The sequence below is a fragment of the Octopus sinensis genome, linkage group LG14 (assembly GCF_006345805.1).
Source record: "Octopus sinensis linkage group LG14, ASM634580v1, whole genome shotgun sequence".
NCBI lineage: Eukaryota > Metazoa > Mollusca > Cephalopoda > Octopoda > Octopodidae > Octopus > Octopus sinensis.
In genome coordinates, this window is record NC_043010.1 from 30,986,509 (window position 1) to 31,007,977 (window position 21,469).

The window sequence follows — 21,469 nt, forward strand, 5'->3', positions numbered from 1 at the left end:
CCTGTAATACTGGCCAATATGTGTGTGTGCACACATGCATATTTCATATTATTTATGTGTGTGTGTGTATGTGTATATACATACACATAGACACAAGCAGACATGTATACATACATGTACATTATATATATATATATATATGTACATTATATATACAAATATATATATATATATGTACATTATATATACAAATATATATATATATATATATGTACATTATATATACAAATATATATATATAATATATATATATATACACAAATATATATACAAAGATATATATATACACACAAAGATATATATATATATACACAAAGATTATATATATACATATATACACACACACACTCACACATGTGCACACACAAAAAAGATAGGTAGATATATTGGCAATTAAAATTTTTAACCCTTCCTTTGCCCTATTGTTTTGTCAAACACACAAATATAAGAATCACCACTCACTGCATATTGTTCCATCAAACAATGTTATCAAACATCTTCATATGCAGCACAGTGTGCAGTCAGACACTGTTATGAAACTTCAGCCACCCCTGTTGTTCCATCAGACACCATTGTAAACCTTTTCCCCCAACCCCCCACTACATTTACTGTACTTTCAAACACCATTATATGAGTAAATAAAAAAAAAATAACAAAACAAAATGACTCCTACTTGTATCGTCAGACATGCTTTAAAAAAAAAAGAACTCAAGGTAAAACTCACAATTACAGTGATAATTTGGTGATGGAATTCTGGATTTGTATATATGTATAGCTGTATTGTTAAGAAGCTCACTTTGTAAAAACCTGATTTCAGGTTCAGTTCTACTGTGTGGCACATTGTACAAGCGTCTACTACAGCATTGGGCCAATTAATGCTCTATGCTTGAATTTGGTTGACAGAAACTGTGTGAAAACCTGTCATATGTGTTTGCTTTATCTCCACCCCTGTCCCCATAACTTAGCTGTTCATCAAAGAGACTGATAGAAATAAGTACTGGAATTGATTTGTTTGATTAAACCTTTTAAGGCAGTTCCCCACCATGTCTGATGACAAACAAGTAAAAAATAAAATATAATTGAGGTTTCAAATTCTGCCAAAATGGTTTTTGTTGCTTTTGAGGTCCTTTAACTAAATACTGGTCATATATATGGGTTCTGAGGTGAAAACTTTAATCATATATTATGTGAGCTGATAAAATTAGTGGTAATCACAGAATGGTGTTTTGACTAAAGAAACTTGATCTCATCCAATGTGAAGTTGATAAAACCAGTACCAATGATATCATAGGGTTTGAAGTGAAAATTATTTATATGTGGTGGTTTGCTTTCTCTACTAAACATACATTTATAACTGGCCACTAATGCAGAACTGGCTATTACAACCTCATGGCAATAGTAACAAGAACAAGACAAAAAATATGTGCCACACAACCATTATAGTAAAGTAGTGTATGCATGAAAATTGTTTTTCTTAAACATGTTTTGAAATAGTAGCCCTAAATTAAGATATACTTTTGCAAGAAAAGAGATGACTGTGACTTTAAAGTTTAAGCCTGCTGGCCTTAGCAGGTTGAAACTCAGATGTTGTAATAGTGTACTCTACAGAAAGTATTGAGTAATCCTTCAATTTAATGTAAAACTATTATAACTTCACATTTTATATATATATATATATATATATATATATATATAGGCACATAAAAAGCATCATTTGAGCATTGAGCCTCACAGAGGCAATGACAAATAACTGAGACCTTTGGCAATATGCTATGCTTGAGTAGAAGACTGATCAAGCCAAGTGAAATCATAGTCATAGCAGATATTAGTGTCATTCAACTGGCACCCGTGCCAGTGGCATATAAATGCACCCATTACACTCTTGGAGTAATTGGCATTAGGAAAGACACCCAGTCATAGAAACCATGCCAAATCAGACTGGAGTCTGGTGCCGCCCTTCATCTTACCAGCCCTGGTCACTGTCCACCCCATGCCAGCATGGACAACAGATGTTAAATGATGATGATATATACATATATATCAAAGCACAGAGAAACAGAACTGTCTAACCTCTTATTAAGCTACTGGACTCATATAAACACAGTCCTATTACCATGTCCATAACAGCAGGACAGCAAATATACAGTATTATCACCCTGTTAGTCTTGTCATACTCACATCACTTCATGATTGTCATCTTACAGCTGATGAGAGGATATGAGATGAGTGCACATGGTATAGACTAGGAAGCTTGAAGGAGGAGGAGGCAGTTGAGTAAGTAGTGTAGAGACAGCATATCTGTAGGCCAAAGGCTGGACTGTTAAACATACATATTTCTATATACCATAGACATCATATTAAGACCATAATCAACCTCACACACAAATATGTGTATATGTCATATGTGAAAATATATACCGAAAGTTACATGCGTGTGATAGTATTTCATGCCATAACAATTAGCTCTGTAAAGTTATCCATTTAGTGTTCTATATCCATCAAAGGCCATTCACATCTTACATTTTCAAGATTTTGGATTAGTAGTCAGTATCAGTGAGGCAGCACTCTACAACAGATGTAACTTATTTTTAGTGCAGTGTACTGGAGCAATGTGGGAGGAAATGCTTTGCCTATGGACACATGTCACCTGATCTGGGAATTGAACTCACAACCTTATGATTATGAATCCAACAGCCTAACCACTAGATCATGTGTGTTCACTGAAAAGGTAATCTATTAAAGTTGGTTTTCACTCAAAGTTTTAATTATTTCACTTCATGTACATTGCTAATGTCTTTGACATAAGACATGCAGGTACAAACATTATATGGTTTCATTTCTCCTTCCACTATTAAAACGCTTGTGTGTGAAATCAACATTACATATTGTAATAGTGGAACGTTTAGCTATCTCTTCCCTTTAACAACCAGTACAAAAGGGGATATCAGTGAATAATAAACTAAATGCCTTCACATTTGGTTTGATGTTTCATTACTGTGAACTGAAATCTTGTCAACTTTTGTTGTATTTTACAGGTTGTGACATTGATTCAAGTATGAGTAACATACTTGGATTTGGCCACTTTTTCGTATTATCTGCTGGTGGATTAGGCAACGATCCATTCAAATTTGATTTACAAGCAGAGACCATTTCTCATATAGTGATGAGGCACTATTTCTTTGCATTGAGAGGTTATAGCTCTGGTAATACAGATGTGATTAGAATGTCTCAGAAAATAATCACAAGACAGATTCTTTAAGCCAAGCAGGAGACCTAAAGGCAAGCTGGTTGGATAATATTTATAGTCTGCTGGTGATGCTTGAGAATCCAACCAAAAGGTATGATAGTCACTTCTGATAGGATCCTATGGAGGTGATACCTGGGGGAAGGGGGACGAGGACCTTGGGAATAGTGGACAGAGAAAATGGTTGGATGAATTTTTTTTTTTCTGAAGGAAAAGGCTGTGCTGAGGATCTCCAAAACCAGTGAGATTGACATGGTTAATGTGCCTTTTGAATAACTGCAGGGAATAATATAATCAGGGAGGCCATTCCAGAGAGATAATATTCTATGAAGAAAGGATTGTGCAGAGATCACAATTGAGGTGGTGACAGAAAGAGAGATAAGTTGGGATTGGCTGAGTGAAGGTGGCATCAAACCAGAAAGTTCCAAAGAGGAGAGGCCAAGTGAGGAGCAGTAAGAAAGGTAGAGTGTAGACCAGAGGCTGAAGTATGTTGGCAAGCAGTTTTGTCCATCAGTCAGACAGCAGGATTTATATATATATACTGCCTAAAATATTTTTTTATGTAGAAACAGTACCATTCCAGATATGGGAGTAGTGTTCCAACCTAAGGTTTTACATCTGGTGTCAACATATACATTCCTTTATTCTTAGCTTAACACTTTCAATTAAAACCAAGATATTTCAAAGAGACAAAACGAAGTTATGAAAACTTCAGTGTTTAGATTGACAAAGATTTCTTGCTAACAGAGAGAAATAAATGCATGCATTCCCACACTCTCTTATAAACAACTTATCCCTTGTCTTTAGCAGCAGACTCAACCCCATCATGGTCTTGGGAATTTGTTATTTGTAATTTCTCTATGTCTCTATATGTATGTATATAGGCTAAATTTGAGAGTGCATAAAAGGAAAAGAAAACACTATCCCATCCAAAATAAAAGTATTTTAAAAAGTCAAAAAATATTAACTAGTTTATGGCTGGGAGATAATAGTTTACTCAAAGAAGCCACTCTCAGCTTTCAACACATTCTCAAGATAACTCCTCACTGTGTCCCTGGGAAGGTCTTCGAGCACCTTGATCTTGGCTACCAGCACATCCTTGGTGTTGCAGGCAGCGCAGTTGGTGTCATTCTCAACCATACCCCACAAATAGTGACCCATGAGATCACAAACAAGGGGATTAAGAGGCCAGAAATTGGGGCTGGTAAAGTTGTAGAATTTCAACAACCACTTCTGACTCTTTGTGCCACACTTATAGTCTTCCAGCAGTAACCCTCTCCAGCCAGGGCTTGACCACAATCTCCAACAGCTTCACATAACAATCTGAATTGGGTCTAAGACCCTGTTCAAAGATATGGGGATGAATTCCAACATGCTGATACAGTCAGTACAATTACATGTCCCTTCCTGTTGGCCACAATTTTGCAGCTGTCCGTGTCACATTGTGCAGCCTTTACAGTGTTCACAGAGCATTTGAGATGTAGTCATGATGTCAGCATTTTGACACCTGGTGCCAATCAGCAAGATACAGTTTACTCTTTTTTTGTATTCACATGGCTTCCAGTCCATCTCCACTTTAACTTCAATCTTTATGCTCTCCAATGCCGTTGACCATTCACCATCACATCAAGCTGTTCTTGTAAAAGAAGGAGACATAAAAAAAAAATCATCAAATTTAGCCCAAACACCTTTTCTCTCTCGCTATATATATATGCATGCATGTATATACGTGTGTATCAGTGGCATGCATTTACTTCTAAGGTTGGTCAAGCAATAAATACTTGGTACACATGGCAGAGACGTAACCCTCCCCCTCCCCCTACCAACCACCCACTTTTAAAATAATTTTTGTTTTTACGAAAACTCACGTTTTTGGCTAGGGAGATTTCCAATTCTGAAAAAAAAAAAATTGGTGAAAATCACAACTTGAAAGTTTCAATTCCGCTCTCCCCCTTCCCATTTCTTCATTTCTCACTTTTTTCAGAAATTTCGTTTTAGGAAATATGTAGAAAAATACAGAGATTATGATTCTGAAAAAACATTTGTTTGTAATATTTCATACACAGGTCAGGCGGAATTTGATGAGGCAGATTTTCTACAGACGCCTTTCCTGTTGCCACGCCTCACCTGTTTCCAAGCAAGGTGATACTTCTCCGTCGCTGGACATATTTTTCACGGAAAACTAGAAACGATTTAATACTAAGTACTTCATAAATTATTCTGTTACCGAAACGGGGTTTGGTGTGTTATGGCGATAGCAAGAAATGAATTGAGAGAGACAGAGAAAATACAGGGAAAATATAAGAAATAATAATTACGAATAAAGATGGTAGATTCAATAACAAGAAGCATTAAACCCAAGAGAGAAGGAATGAACTTAATGCAAGAAATGGACTTAAAGGTGTTGCATGACAAAAGAGGAAGATGAAGCTAATTGGAAAAGAATGAGAATGGTTAATCGAGAAAGAAGATAAAATAAAAACAATGATGATAGGCAAGAATATGTCACACAAGCCAAAATGAGAAAACAGACTAGAAGAGGAAACATCGTCAAAAAGAATGGATAGGATTTCCCAGATGTTCTCCGTGTTAATCAACGGAAACTGGAAAATAGATCTTATTTTGACTAAGTATCATGAAACAAAACCATCAAACTGTTTCTTATCATTATGAAAGTGAAATAATCGAAACGTAATTAATTCAACTCGAATGTGTCAACAAAATCATATTAATTTGTAAATATTGTTTACGTTTTAAATATTTTTGAATTAACTATCACGACAGTTACATATCAATGAAATACTACTCCGCCCTGAAGCTATTTCCAGTTTTCGTGTACCTCGAAGTATTTCAAGCGCTTAAACAAAAGAAATACAGGTGATTATGATTTTATAAGTGTTTCGCATTCTGTTAATCAGGTTCTGGAAACATTAAATAAATTAATATTGCTTATTGTGGTTTTGCTACTGATACAAGCCATCATAACTCAGAAAACTTTAGTTAAAATTATATTGGCGTGCATGTCCAAAGTAGTCTTGAAATAAGAATAATTGTTTAATGAGAGTGCATTGCATTGAAGATTGATATTATATATATATATATATATATATATATATTGGAGGTTGCAACTATGATGTAAAAGGAAACAATATCTTCTTAAATATAAAGAAACAGTTTCTGTGGCTCCTGACTACTAAACCACAAATTTGAACTGTATAACATGACAAATATTTATGCTCAGAACGTAGGTTCGCGGCAAAATTTTCTAAAGGACCATAAAGAAAATGTTGCTGCGAATTCTTCCGTTCGCCTCATCTGCTCCTCAAGCTTTGATAGGATTAGCAAAGTTGTATTAGATAAGATTCTACCCAAACTTCGTGCTAAATCATATGGACTAAAACTACTGAGGCTATCCAATGCTTTACTACCTTAAGCCCCAAACATACATTTAAATTCATTCAGGTAGATATAGACTGATATCATTCTAGCATACCCTTATCCTGTTCGACAAACATGTCATATTTGCAATGAAACATTCTAACCCCACTCGATGTTAACTGCTCCATGATCTCTGGGACCAATTCCCTAATATATCTGGCGGTCTATACAGGGACGTCGCTCTGTTTGCAATCCAGAATCGTGAAATAGAACAACTTAGGAAAAGATTCAGATTTTTTTAAATAGACGTGGGCCTTACCGTCTCTTACAGTAACAGCATTAAAACAGCTAATTGCTTAGAGGTCACTCTAGATTTACAAAACAACACTTTCTACCCGTACCATAAACCCGGTGAGAACCTTAACAATGTTGACTTTTCCTCCAATCTCCCCAACCCACCCCCATCAACCCTAAAATCCACCGTGGACAGCGTATCTTAAAGGCTTTCATTCCTGTCCGCCAGTAAGAAAATATTCGAGCAATACGCTGAATATTATAACTACGCCCTGCAACGTGTCGGATATAAGAATCTGATCGAATATATCCCTATATGGGACGACCTTCCATCTACTAAACCCGGCACCATGGATGCATCTGCCCCTTTAAATAAAACATAAGTGTCTCACATATTCACCGTCCCCCAAATGTTACCGTAGTAGAAAACCTAATAGGCACTACTCCCACCCTGTGATCCAGGATCCCAAATCCACCGCTGCTCATCGAAATCAGCACCAGCGCACACCTCCGTACCCTAAGCTATACTCGGGTAACCTTCTTAACCGCAATAAACGGAACAGGACACGCGACGTTTTCTAGCTATCGACCGTGGTAATGCCGCGAGCATGTTGGCTTGATTTAGTAGGGTCAGGTGCGGTCCCAGGAATTTTTCGAAGGGCGGGTACAAGGTCAGAAGGGATTACAATTCCAGGAGAAAAGGGTGTAATAACATTATTTAGAAGGGTGAACCTCTTTTCTTGAGGGGTGGGGAGCACGTGCCCCTCAGGCCTCCACCCACCCTCCGACCCTGATGGTATGCGGCTAATTGAAGCACTTAGTGTTGAATTAATGTCTTCTTTTTCTTTCTTTCTTCGCTCGTGCTTGTGTTTTCTTCGGGTTTGGATTGGTATATCTTAATGTGGTTTTGCACCATATATGTATCATATACATGCGTGTTATATATGTAATAATTAAATTCTCTAAATTTTCAATAAATTTGCTACCATGTGTGGTGCGACCGACTAATGTTTAATAAAATTCTGGAATTGTCTCCCTTGCCTTTCTTGACCTGAGTTAATACAGGTAGATAATGGTTTTAAAATCTTTTTAGTCAAGACGGAAGGCTGTACCTATGACTCTCTACAAGACCTCTGTGTCACGAGGGAGGAAAGTTTCCTCAAACCAGAGACCTGGCCTAAATGCTTGCAACGCAGTGCATTCTGCTAAAGGCACCCAAGTATTTGATGGTGGTCTTAAACCGGGCGATGGATTAAGTATATCACCCATTAGTTTTTATCTCAGTAGGGATGCAAATTAAATTGATTGAAATGTCTTAGCTCATTACACTTAATATGGTAGAGTCCACTTTACTATTCCTTTTTTCAACAGCAGATACCGTTGGGCATTCCTTCTTTAACTCCCCCATAGACATCAAAATCTGAACTTTGTGTCTTAATTCAAATAATAAGAATAACTTGAATACATTTGACATTTTTTGTGAACATAGAGTACAGATAACTATCATCATGAAAACAAAAACTGCTTCAAAACTCTTTATTCACATAAAATCAAGTAAATGTTTCGTTTTTGGATTTGGTTTGCAAGATTCTTTATATGAGTTCGTGTGTTGAAGCATATTCTGTTGTGTCTGGGGAGAGTCATTTTCTTTTTGTGCCTTATAATATAACACACTCACAGGCAGTGTAAATAACGGACAGAGTCAAAACTATTGAAAAGGTTGCAAGACGCAACGAAAATTTTAGGAAAATAAAAATAAGAAAAAAGTGGAAATTTTACCGGTGTGTGTGTTATATTATAAGGCACAAAAAGAAAATGACTCTCCCCAGACACAACCAAATAAATGTTCAATTTCAACATTTCAGCATTTTAAATATATAAATCAGGAGAAAAAAATATGCGTTTAACCGGCAAGTTTAATCATTGCAAAACAGTTTGTCTAGGTCATGCAATTAACCGGCGCATGCAATTATTCGATATGTATGTAATTAAGCTGATTTAAATGCATACATACGTAAATAAATGGCATCAGGTTCAAAACACAAAGAATGGCATACTGAACCATCCAAAAATCTATTAAAATTCTAGAATATGCTCAATTTTTAATACAGTATACTATTAAAAGGTAATCAAGTCAATTTAATGAATTTTAATAATCACAAGTTCTTCATTATCTAATAAATATAATTTCATAAAATATTATTTACAGTACATGTCTACAAAAATATTTAATAAAATATTATTTACACGCGTCTACAAAAATTCTGTTGTTTTATGTCGATAAAATATATCATAAAACGGTAATAAATCTTAGCAGTCACATACATAAAACGATTTATTTGGAAATTGTATGAATGTAGCATATCATTTCTTATGTTTGTTTAAAGGCTGACTATGCGTCCCTATTTTAAATGTCTAGCAATTATCACTAGGTAGGAAGGCCCGAAGACCACAGCAGGTTGAAGTAGAGGTTGTATATGACTGTAGAGTAGCGTTAATTGAAGGCAGCCGAAATCTTCCCTCAGCCGGCTGAGAAACACTAAATGAAACCAAATCTTACTGATTGACTGACACTTCTTGTCCTACCTGTGGTTACTCAAATATTTCCCAGCGTAGATTACAAACATCGCTACCTAAGAGACTACATATAAAGAGATAGAGAAATAACCCTAAGGAAACTACATATAAAGAGATAGAGAAATAACCCAAAGTATATCATTGTAAAGTGAAATGGAAAGGAAAGAGAGAAGACATTACAATAATAATTGAAAACAACAACAAAAAAACCCTTGATGTTCCTTACTCTATAAGATTTGGACCTTATTAGTAGTGGGGACCTAACACCGGTTCCAACGCAAACACACAGACAACTCCCCTCCAGTGGGCGAAAAAAATTCCAGCTCAAAACAAGAAGAGACGGCACTGACGAAAGGTAAACAAAGCATTCATATCATATTTCTTCTTTCTCTTCTTCCTTATTTCTCTCATTCAACACGCTCATATAAGTGCACACACTCATACATATATGCATGTATATATATATGTGCATATCTATGTCAACATTATATGTAATTTGTTTACTCTTTTTGTCTCTCTATCATCCTCTACTTGTCTCCATCTCATTATCCATTTGTCTTTATCTTTCTACTCGTCTTTGCTAGCTTGCATGAATGTTGTTGTTGTTGAGCCCAAGGCCAGCTCTGATCCAAAAGGCCTATTACGAAAGGCGTTCCAACCGTGATCATCCCATCTTTTATTCTTATATAGTGTGTTTCGAACAACATTATTCAGTGTGTCCCTCTTTAAGACAAAAGGGTGTGATTCGACAGGGATTTAGCTGCTATTTCTAGCATGCCGAGCAACCATGAAAAAGTTCCTTATTGAATAATGTGTATTTCTCAAAATATAATCACACACACACATAGGCGCGCGCATGCACACACACACACATACGCACTGAACTCATGTACCTACCTTATATTTTGCCTGTACGTTTATAGATATAACTAGCCCCACCACGAAATAAGAAAATCATCTCGTATATATATTTAATTACAGTTATTTTATATACATATCTGTATGTATTTATGTGTTAGCATGTGGTTGTTTATTCGCATCTTTATTCTGATGTGTGTTTGTGGTTCATATGCTTATCAGGTGTAGCGTAAATGTGTGTGCGTTTTTGACATATGTAAATTAAGCGTGTGTGTTTATGTGTATGCATACATATTCAAAGAGGAAAGGGGAGCGTAAACCGGAAACGTACTTTAAAAATCATTAAAATATTTTGGAATTTTTAATTATATTTCAATTATATATTTTGCTCAGCTTTATTATTATTATTTTTTTTTTGTAAATCATTAAAACGGTATTTTTTAAAATACGTAAATTCTAAAATTTTATTAAAATTTATATGCATTGTTTCCAACCCTTTTAACACCAAGCATTTACTCACACGCATACACATAATGGAACATATATATATATATCACATACACAAACACACGTGTTGTTGTTTAGCATCTGGTCAGTCGTTATCTAACTTATTCCATCCATATATAAGACGGCGGGATGCGATTTGGCTGTTATTCTTAGTTGGTCAAGCGACTGCGTAGTCTCTCCAGACGTTATATATGTCTGTATGTTGTTTAACCACAGGTCAGTTCTAATTAATCATACTCTGATCAAACATAGTACAACCGTCTCGTCTCTTATTCTGACAAAGATGTATATCAAGTACATTAAACAATTTGTCATTTTCTCAGACCACAGTATATAGTAATTTGAGGGAGTTTTAGCTTATGTTTCTAGTACGTCGAACGATTTCGTTTAGCTCTAGATTAGCACCAATTAACTAGGCTAGTTATTAAAGGTACTCCAGGGTAGAAGCTCCTTGTTGGTGGGGGTAAATGACCAAAGGAAATCTAACAGTGACCATCCTGTCTTTATTTCAGGCTGTGCATCTAGGACGATGTTATAAAATGTATATCTCCTTTTTGTTAAGATGCTACGATGTTATTTGAGGGAGATTTAGTTGCTATTTGTAGTTGTTCAGGTAGCTACCACATAGAGAGATTATGTGAAATTTTAGAATTGAGCATATGAAATAAATTTACATATGTTTATGTGTCTGTGTATGCGAATACATATGGTTAAATGTTTAGGGTATTGACTTTATAAAGTAATGGCACCTCATTTCACATTGCTCTAGTCTACACAGCTGAAATGACTGCGGGTTGACTGCTTGTGCAGCTGTCCATCCAGCTGTCATGTCTTTGATTTTTCTACAAGGACAAGGGCAAAGATGAGAAGGCAAGGGCATCTCTGTTCACAACTAAAACATAACCACATAAAACAATTTGCCCTTGTCATGACATGACAGCTGGATGGACAGGTGCACAAGCAGTCAACCCGCAGTCATTTCAGCTGTGTAGACTAGAGCAATGTGAAACGAGGTGCCATGCTCAAAGACACAATACCTACCAAGTCAAGCTTGCAAGTGATAGCTGCATTTTCTTTTTCTGCTTATATATATTAGAAGTACTGAAAAGTAAAGTCATATCATCAAACAAATAATCTGTTGTCATACCACAAATAGTTTACAGGCCAATAAAAGATATCCTTGTAATCATTCAGTCAGCATAGAGTTAATGGCCAAAGATTAATGTGGACATGTGCTCTGTATGTATGTATGTTCTATCTGATAGCTCATGCTTTACAAATTCTCTAAGGGTAACAATGCAGCCTGTGCAAAGGGAAATATATATACTGTATATCCTTATAGTGTGTGTTCAGAAATGCCAAAGGTTGTTTAACAAATTCAAAAACAGTGATTTCAATCTTTTGAATGGGTATCGATCAGGAAGACCAACTGTTCTCAATAATGATAATGCAGTGAAAACAGCAATTGAAGAAGATCCATATCAAAGTATTGGGGACTTATCCTGGGGGCTTCATAAATCTTGGTCCACTGTGCAAGATCTCAAGCAGATTGGGAAAGTGTATGGAGAAGAGAAGTGGATACTACATTATAATGATTGGTAATGTAGGGTTAGTTCAGTGAAGAAAACCCAAGGGAAGGTAAATTCATCAGGCTGAAAAGCTCTACCTCACTCTCCCACTCACCAGATCTCGCATCATCAGATTTTCACTTATTTGGTCACTTGAACACTTTACCAGTGGAAAAACATCCGGAAGCAAGGACAGTATTGAAATGACACTCCAAAGATTATTTTGCTTGAGGAATCAATAAGTTGGCTTTAAGGTGAAAAATGTTATTGATAATGATGGTGGTTATATTGTAAATGAATAAATAATTTTCAATATGCTTTATGCTAATCTGAACTCATTACATAAATGTAACATTACATTTTGGTTCTTCAAATGCATGCATGTATAGTGTGAGTTGAATGTAATATTTGTGTTTGTTGAGACTATACTAAAAATTATGCTCCTGGAGTTCTACAACACATGTAACCTACTCGTTTGCAATACTAACTTCAAGAAGCTGGCCAGCCTTCTGATCATCTTACCAATCAAGAAATGCATAAGCCAGATAGATTTCATTCTTACCTGGAAACAGGAGAGTTAGAATGCCTGTGAAAATTAAGTATTTCTCTTGTGAAGAATGCACCACCCAACCTAAACTAGTAATTAGTGATTTTAGAGTGATAGCTAAATGGAGCAAAAGGCAGTCAGGAAGAGGAAGATATGGAAACTGAAAAAGTTGTAGGTAACATATAGCAATAGAGAAAAGACGTTAAAGAAATACCTGCTGCGGCAACAGACCAGATCAATGGCTGGTATAAGATTTCAGCCAGATGAAAGGTGACCTGTGAGGAATAGTACTGCAAATAATTGTAAAACCTAAGAGGCGAGCTGAGAAAGACTGGAGGAAAGGGAAATACCTAGTTGCTAATAGAGAAGTTAGACACCAGATATACTTAGCAAGGAGATAAGCCAAAAGTAATAGGTTTACACACATTTTGTGATGTGAAGACAAAAGGCATAGACTATTCTGGATTGCAAAGGTAGTGTATTCAAGAAAATCAAGAGTTGTTGAATTTAACAGTCTACTTGCCGTTACCAACACTGAAATAAAATAGGCATAGAAATGCTATTTTGTTGTTGATTGAGAATTAATGGGAGAAAGAAGGCCCACCCCAACGGAGGGACCTGCCATTGAATTTGACAACAGTACTATTGCAAGCATAATTTTGTATATGAAGATAGTAAAGGCATGTGGACCATCAAGAATAGCTGCTAAAATGCTTTAAATATCTGGAAAAGTGGATGAGGGCTAGTCACTTGCATAGTCAGATAGTATAGAGAAGTATCACACTTGACTGGCAGAGCAGTATTATTATCATCTGCTATGAGAACAAAGGAGAGGCACTAGAGCAGTGGTTATGAACCAGGGTCCATATAAGATTTTTGGATCCACTCAAGCAAAATAGTAAATTGGAGATGCACAGTATTATTTTAAAGGTCTGTGATAAAATTCCAATTTAGATGTATTTATTGCAGGAAACAGCTAAGTTTATTTCTCTAGCATTTAATTTGACATGTTTCTGGTTGCTGAAATATATTCTCTCAGAGAGTGCTATTACAAACCTACACAAGTGAATGCGGACAAAATAGGAATTTTGAACAAAGTATCTAGAAAACTAACTTTTAAACATTGAATGGTTATGGAGGTCCACCAGAATATAAATGGTAATCAAAGAAGTCCATAGATAAAAAAATGGTTGAGAGCCACTGCATTAGGGCAGTGCTCCGTAACTTTTTCTTACTTGCAATACACTTATATTCTTTTCAAAATTTGGCAGCACAACTGAACTAAAAATATAACTAAAAGTATAGGGGACAAAATTATATTCAGGATGCAGCACACCTAGCATCGTCTCATAGCACACCAGTGTGTTGTGACATACCATTTGCAGATCATTGCACTAGAGGGAGAGGCAACTACAAAGGTATCAAATTGATGTACCAGATCATAAAAGAGTTAAGGCACAACTGATTAAGAACAGAATTGGACTGGATGAGATGCAGTTCAGCTTTTTGCCTGGAAGAGGTACTAGTGATACCTAATTCTACAAGAAACAACTGCAGGAAGAGTACTTAGCTTGTAGTAAGCCGCTATAACAAGTGTTCATCGATCTGGAGAAGATATCTAATGGTCTGTTGCTGGGTTGTTGCTAAGGAAACTAGAATCAAATGAATGGCTTGTAAGAACCATGTAGACTATTTACCGAAGTGCTTTCAAAGTGATAGCAGTGAGTTTAGTGATGAATTTACATGCAAACAGAAGTCCATCAAGGCTCAGTTTTTCAGTCCCCTCTTATTTGTTATAGGCCTCCAGTCTATAACAGCGGAGTTTAAGACTGGTTGTTTGTGGGAAGTCATGTATTTTGATTTCCTAGTTCTTGTTTGCTGAATCTGTAAAAAATTTTGAAAAGAAATTCCAGACATAAAAACAAAACCTAGAATTGACAGATCTCAAAGTAAACTTTATTAAGTAGGAAAGAATACAGGAAAATGGCTGTGTTTGTGATGTAGAAATGGTGCTCTCTGCATAAAATCATGGATGTACAAGAGGCGCAGTAGAATCATAGGCAGCTGGTAGAGAAGATGAGAAAGAATGGATTAAGATTCCTCCTTTCTTCCATCCTAATTATCCTCAAGAAATTTGCCCACATTAAACAATAGCCTGTCCAGCACTGAGTGATGAAAGAACTTCATAAAACAGGTGTTGCATTTATTGCACATGATTTTGTGATTAAGAAGCTCACTTTGTAACTGCATGGTTTCAGGTTCAGTCCCACTGCATGACACCTTGGACAAGTGTCTTCTATAGCCCCAACTAACCGATGCTTTGTGAGTGAATTTGGTAGATGGAAACCATGTGGAAGCGTGTCATATATATATATATATATATATATATATATATTGAGAATAACAAGATAGTCAGAATGTTGGATGATTATATATATTTTCATTTACATTTTTAGCGCTTCCTTTCGTTATCGGACTTATCAAAAAAGTGGTTTTCAGTAAGTTTACTTTGCCTTTTTTTTATAAAATTGAAACTGATGATGTTTTAGAGAGAGAGAGAGAGGAACAACCCAAACTTCTGAAAGACAATGGAACTATAGTTCATAAAGAAGTTCTCACCAAAATTAAGTGGTTGAAAAAAGGAAGGAGCAAACATTTGGATATATGTGGAGAAGGAAAATTCAAAGAATGACCCAAGGTTCCAAAAGACAACAGAACTGTATTTCATAAAAAAAGTCCTCAGTAAAAATTAAACAATTGAAAAAACTACATCAATATACAGGGATGCTCCATCAAATCAAATAGAATAAATCAGAGGTCCAACAACAACATACTAAGATACTATACCCAACCAACATTCCTGGAAAATATGATTGAGAAATAATGTGGATACTAATATACCCATGTTTGGCCCTCTCCAAACATCACCTGTATGAAATCAATCATCACTGGGGAGAAGGTATATTTCCATGGACATTCCGACTCCCCACCTGCCATTCAGATTATATTTATGATTCTTTATGATTTGTAGATTCTGATCCTTTGATTTAGATTGTATTCATAATTGTGAATATATTCATTTAAGAAAGGTATATTTTCATTGACATTTAGATTTCCCCCTCCCCATTTTTTTTACACTCAGATCCTATTTATAATTTTTTTAAAGAAATTCAAATCACATATATGATTGAGAAACACTTTCCCACACTTCAACTTTTTTTCAGATTGTATTCAAAATCACAACTATACCTACATAAAAATCACTCTTTCAAAAACATAGCTACACACAGCTATATCAAAAACAACATCTGGAATTTGAATCAAAAAAATTTGACCACATCCATACAACCATTCTCTCCCCCTTACATTAATGAATATAAAAGAATTAAATAACAAGACCTTGAAATGTAATTATAATTCTTACTGGAGAAAATCAAAAACATCCCGTTTTCCAATTAAAGAATTTGACCACTTGAATACAAATCCCCCCCCCCCCCAAGGTCACTAAGTTGAGAGAAAAAACATATTGAATCCAAATCAAACAAGTCTGACCACACTGATACAAAAACCATGCCTCCTTTACCTCCCCCTCTCTCTCAAATGTTTCTCTTCTTTCTTTTCCCTTCCTTTGCAACCCCCCCCCAAAAAAAAAGAGTACAATCCAAAAACACACTCCTACTCGTTTTCTCTTCTCTTCTCTGTCTTCACTATCTCCCACTCTCTCACCCCTGCACCTTTCTTTCTAATTTGTTTCTTCTCTCTCTCTCTCTCTCTCTCTCTCTCTCTCTCTCTCTCTCTCTAATGTCCCCATCATCAGGATGATGCACTCCTTGGTGGCTGCCATCATACTTGATTCTTTATTGCCTACCAGGGGCCAACACAGATGGGACATTACAATCTCAGAGGTCAGACACAACGAAATGAAATTTAGAAAAGAAATGCAGTTAAAAATTTACATGCAATGAATGATAACAACACAACAGACAACACAAATGGTGTGGTGTTTGGGTTCAGCTCCAACCTCACAAGCCCCAATTCACCATTGATATCTTTAAGACACTTTATGGCATATTCACACGGTTACAACCACTCTCAACACTCGTGCTACATATTTCCATTTTTTGTTAAACATTTTCTCCGACAGATACCTCATCTCCAGCCCTATTTTCCTTTTCAAATGAAAAGTAAAATACCTTTGCAAGGCAAGACCAGAGATAAAGCTGCCTGTCATTACTCCTTTCATCCTTGTCTTCCATGCCACCTCTTTCGCTAATGCTACTAGGGTGAGAAAACAATTCTTACCTTCATTCGACAGAAAATCAGGCAGGTCAGTTTTCATAATTGTCTCAGTCGATAGCTGTATTCTTCTTGTACCTGACAACAGATGTTCCACATAAGCCCACATCTCTGACACACCTGGACACTGAACAATAGCATGAGGGACTGTTTCTCTATCCAGCTCACATCTTGGGTGGGTTGGCGCGTCGCATTGACCATGTTTTGCAAGCTTATCCTGAATGGGCAAGACTCTTCTGTGATATTGCTAGGTCAAGGACTTTTGGAAGTTATCCAGTATCCTCAACCCAAATGTATAGAAAAACAGGCTGTCGAGATGAATATACCCAAGACCCAAAGTCTCCCCCAGGGCATCGTTACATCCAGCCTCTACTAACCCTCTACAGAAAAATGCTGTAGAACCACCACCACTGGCATTTCCTGAGTGATGGAATAGCAGGAGCACCTTGTGACACTCCATATGCCACTCACTCAACCAAGATCTACAAAAGCACCAGGCTTCCCGTCCACTGAAACCAGTGAATGAGGGAAACATCTGTTTCGCCAGCAGAGACCACACCAGTTCACCATCCAGAAGAATCCAGAGATGCCTCAACCTCAGCACATGTGCATCAACAGCCAAGGCATCCCTAGTCCTCCCTTTAACAGTCTTTGACAGCAAATAGAGTTTTACAAGTGGCTTCAAGCCCTTCCACAAAAAGTGAAAGCGCTGTCTTTCCAACTTGATCAACCATGAATCTGGGCAAGGAACAATGGTTAGGCGGTAGGTAATGACCAATGCGATGAACACATTCCCTTTCGCCCTCCCTTTCAGGGACAGCCACTGCCAAGACCAGGTCCTGACTATGTGAGCCACCCTGCTCGAAACCTCGTCTTAATTCTCTACCTGGAGGTCTGGACCAAACCAGACCCCTAGCAACTTAACCGGGACCCCCCGTCCAATGTCCTACAACGCTGTCTGAAGGCATTGACTTGCTCCTCCAGTTGCCGAGTTGCAAGCTGACTGATTATTCCTGGTTAATCTTTGCTCCTGCCACTGTCTTATAATCCTCAATGGCCTTGCCTACCCTTGTAGGTATTCCATTTTGGTCATGCTGATGGTGATGTCATCCACATAAGCTGAAACCTACTCTCCACATCCTGGCTCTCTCAGGATGCCACTCAACCTTTGCAGTAACGGCTTAAGAGCCATCACATACATAAGTGTGAGAGTGGGCACCCTTGGTGAACCGAGCATTTGATACAGAACAGTTTTGATAGAAAACCATTCACCTGAATGATCAAGTCAATGTTTTCATACAATTGTATAATCCACCTAAGGAAGCCAAGACTTAGGCCAAACTGTGCAAGAACAGTCACCAGGTAATGATGGTCAATCCTATCAAAAGCTTTAGATTGGTATAAATTTACCAATGCCCCACCTTTGCCAGATTTACTCTCAAACCCTTCTAAGGTGTAGCAGAGAAGGTGGAGATTGTCCTGGTTACTTTTGCTGGGAATGGCACATGTCTGTGCTTCCCCGATCAGACCATCCACGACGTGTGCCAACCTTTTTGCTAGCACCTTGGCCAAAATCTTCACTTCTGAATTTAATAGAGTGATGGGCCGGAAATTATCCATATGATCCCCCTTGCCCAGGTCCTTTCTGATCAGTGTCACCACTCCCCAGTGCACAGATCTGGAAATAAACCCATTCTGTTGCCAGTTCGCATATACACTAGTCAGCAGGTGCCCAAACAAGTCTGGCATACACTTATATAACTCGTAGGGTAGACCATCCAGTCCCGGTGACTTACCTACGCCACAGTCTGCCAAAGCCTCAATCACCTCCTCGGGTGTAATCAGCCCTTTACAAGACTCCGCATCCTGCCCTGAGAAGCACAGCAGCCGAGAAAAGAAGTCTGCAAAGTCCCTCCTACCATCCTGTCCATCGCTCCCCACAAAAGGTAGGTGGAGTGCTCATAAAAAGCCTCACACATTTCCTCGGGTTTGTTTATCAATACACCTTGATGATTTACCAAAGATCAAACTGTGGAATCATTTCCACATTGAGCTTCCACTTGGGTCCATCCAGCGGCCTTGATCCTTTTGCAACCCACTGCACATAGTCTAGCCCTGACAATGCACCCCATGTATTGGGTTTCAAGGTGCTGGTTTAATTCCTGTCTCTTCGCCCTCACCTGGTCTGCACTGCCATTCCTCATGGCTTCCTCTAAGTTCTTAACTAGACCCTCTTCTTCCTTACATTCCTTAGCCACTAAATTTATGCTATACCGAATAGACTCAAATTTTATCACTCATTTTAGGGCATACCACCATTAGTTGTTAATGATGGCTCCTATTAATACCGTCTGAATTATCAACTTAATCCACTTTCTGTACTCCTCAATCACCAACAGGGATGCATTGAGTTTCCAGTAGCCAGATCCCTGTCTATGTACCTTATCTAAGTTCAGAGTACAGATAACCATCTTGTGATCACTGTAGCTGACTGGATAAAACTGTGGACACTTAATTATGCGCTTGTCTACTTTTCTAATTAAAATCTTATCTATATATGATCTGGAAGACCTGTTGTTATTTGACCGTGTACACAATGGAGCATCCAAGTGTTCCAGCCTATATGGATCTGCTAGCTGAAAATGACTTAGCAGATCCCGGAAGCCAAAGTTACATATCCTATGAAGTCTCAAGTCAACACAATCTATGCGTGCATTGCAGATTGTTTTAAAGTCTCCTAGAAAAATTAAAGGATGTGACATGCCTAGAAATTTCTCTAGGTCACAAAAATACTCACTTTTTTTACCAGAAGCATTGGGTGCATAAATTGCAACCAGCCTGATCATCTTGCCACAACTGACTGTCAAGTCCAAAATGACCAGTCTACCTTTTGGATCAGAAAAAATTAACCTTTTCTCCGAAACCTGGTTTCTTTTTAATAGGACCAACACCCCACCCCACCTGTCACCTGACACAGAGAAATGTATTTCTTGTAGCTGTTCAGCAGAGGGAGCAGATCTCTTGGCCCCTTCAACCGGGCTTCTTTGCAACAATTACATCCAAATTTTGTGATGCCATTTAGGAAGCGCCCTTGTTCCATCTCGGCATCAGCCACATACATTCAAACAACCAATGTGAATTGCCATATCTTACCTCAATTTTTTTTCTTTATTCCATGGTATCAGGTGGAGGGGAGTCTCCACCTCTTCTTTTTTCTTGGTTCATGGGATCAGAGTAGGTAGTCCTTCAAAAATTGAAGGTAAAAAGTCTTTCCTTATCGTCCCTCCAGAAACCCTAAAGTTATTACTTTGGATTCTGTAGTTTTTCAAGTCTGTCTCATAAATGTCATAGTTTTTGTATTTCTCCGAATGCTCATCATTCCTTATGGCAGTTTTAATCACCTTCGTGCTTCTTACTAGTTCAACGTTATCTGTTTTTATAGCTACTAAGCCCTTTTCTTCTTTCTTTTCTTTTTTTGCCATCTTCTTTGGCCTCTTGTCCGATGGTAGTTTTGGTTGGTGCTGTAGGATGCTTCTTTCTTTTGTTGCCTGCTTGGTTCTCTGTTTTCTTTTCCTCTTCCTCCTCTTCTCCTTCTTTGCACTTAGCACGGATGTGCCCCAGTTCACCACACTAGAAACACTGTGGCTTCCAACCCTCCACAAACACTACAAGGTTTTCATCCCATCTCTATTTTTTTTCAGGGATTTCCTCCAATATTTGCAGCTCTGCTTGAATTATTAAATTGACTGTTTGTCCATGCCAGTTTTGTTTATCTGTGACTGATGCCTGGTGGAGTGTGATCTTCCCTCTCTTCTATTTGTTGATACTTTTGTTTACCTACCAATGCATTGTTTCACTTTAAGGATGCGTATTTACTCATCGATTATATTTTGACTGTTGTCCATTGCTTCAAATATATTTTAGCATTGTCGTTCTAGCCGTTTTTTAAACAATCACAAGAAATTTCGCTTTCATGTAAAACAACTATATTTTGTTATCATTATCCATAAGCTACTCCCAAAACACTTCAGTAGCTTTCCTTTGCATTGCTTGCAAACTTATATGCTCTATTGATCATAAAAGTGCAATGACCTTCACAATAACAAACTTTCAGTTTGGTTTTCCGTTCCTAGGTTAATTGGAAACAAAGATTGCCATGCTACCTATAAACCTCTTCAGTAGTCCATTTGGTAAAAAACA

At 37.3% G+C, this 21,469-nt stretch overlaps 1 protein-coding gene across 1 annotated transcript in view; it reads left to right on the top strand.

The window, feature by feature from the left end:
* The first annotated feature begins 6,099 nt into the window (after positions 1 to 6,099).
* Positions 6,100 to 21,469, top strand: part of LOC115219501 (gastrula zinc finger protein XlCGF49.1-like) — a 29,242-nt gene continuing 13,872 nt past the window's right edge. The window contains exons 1-2 of the mRNA XM_029789674.2: positions 6,100 to 6,121; positions 9,728 to 9,848. The gene's annotated coding sequence lies outside the window, so the exon portion shown is untranslated. The remainder of the gene's footprint in view (positions 6,122 to 9,727; positions 9,849 to 21,469) is intronic.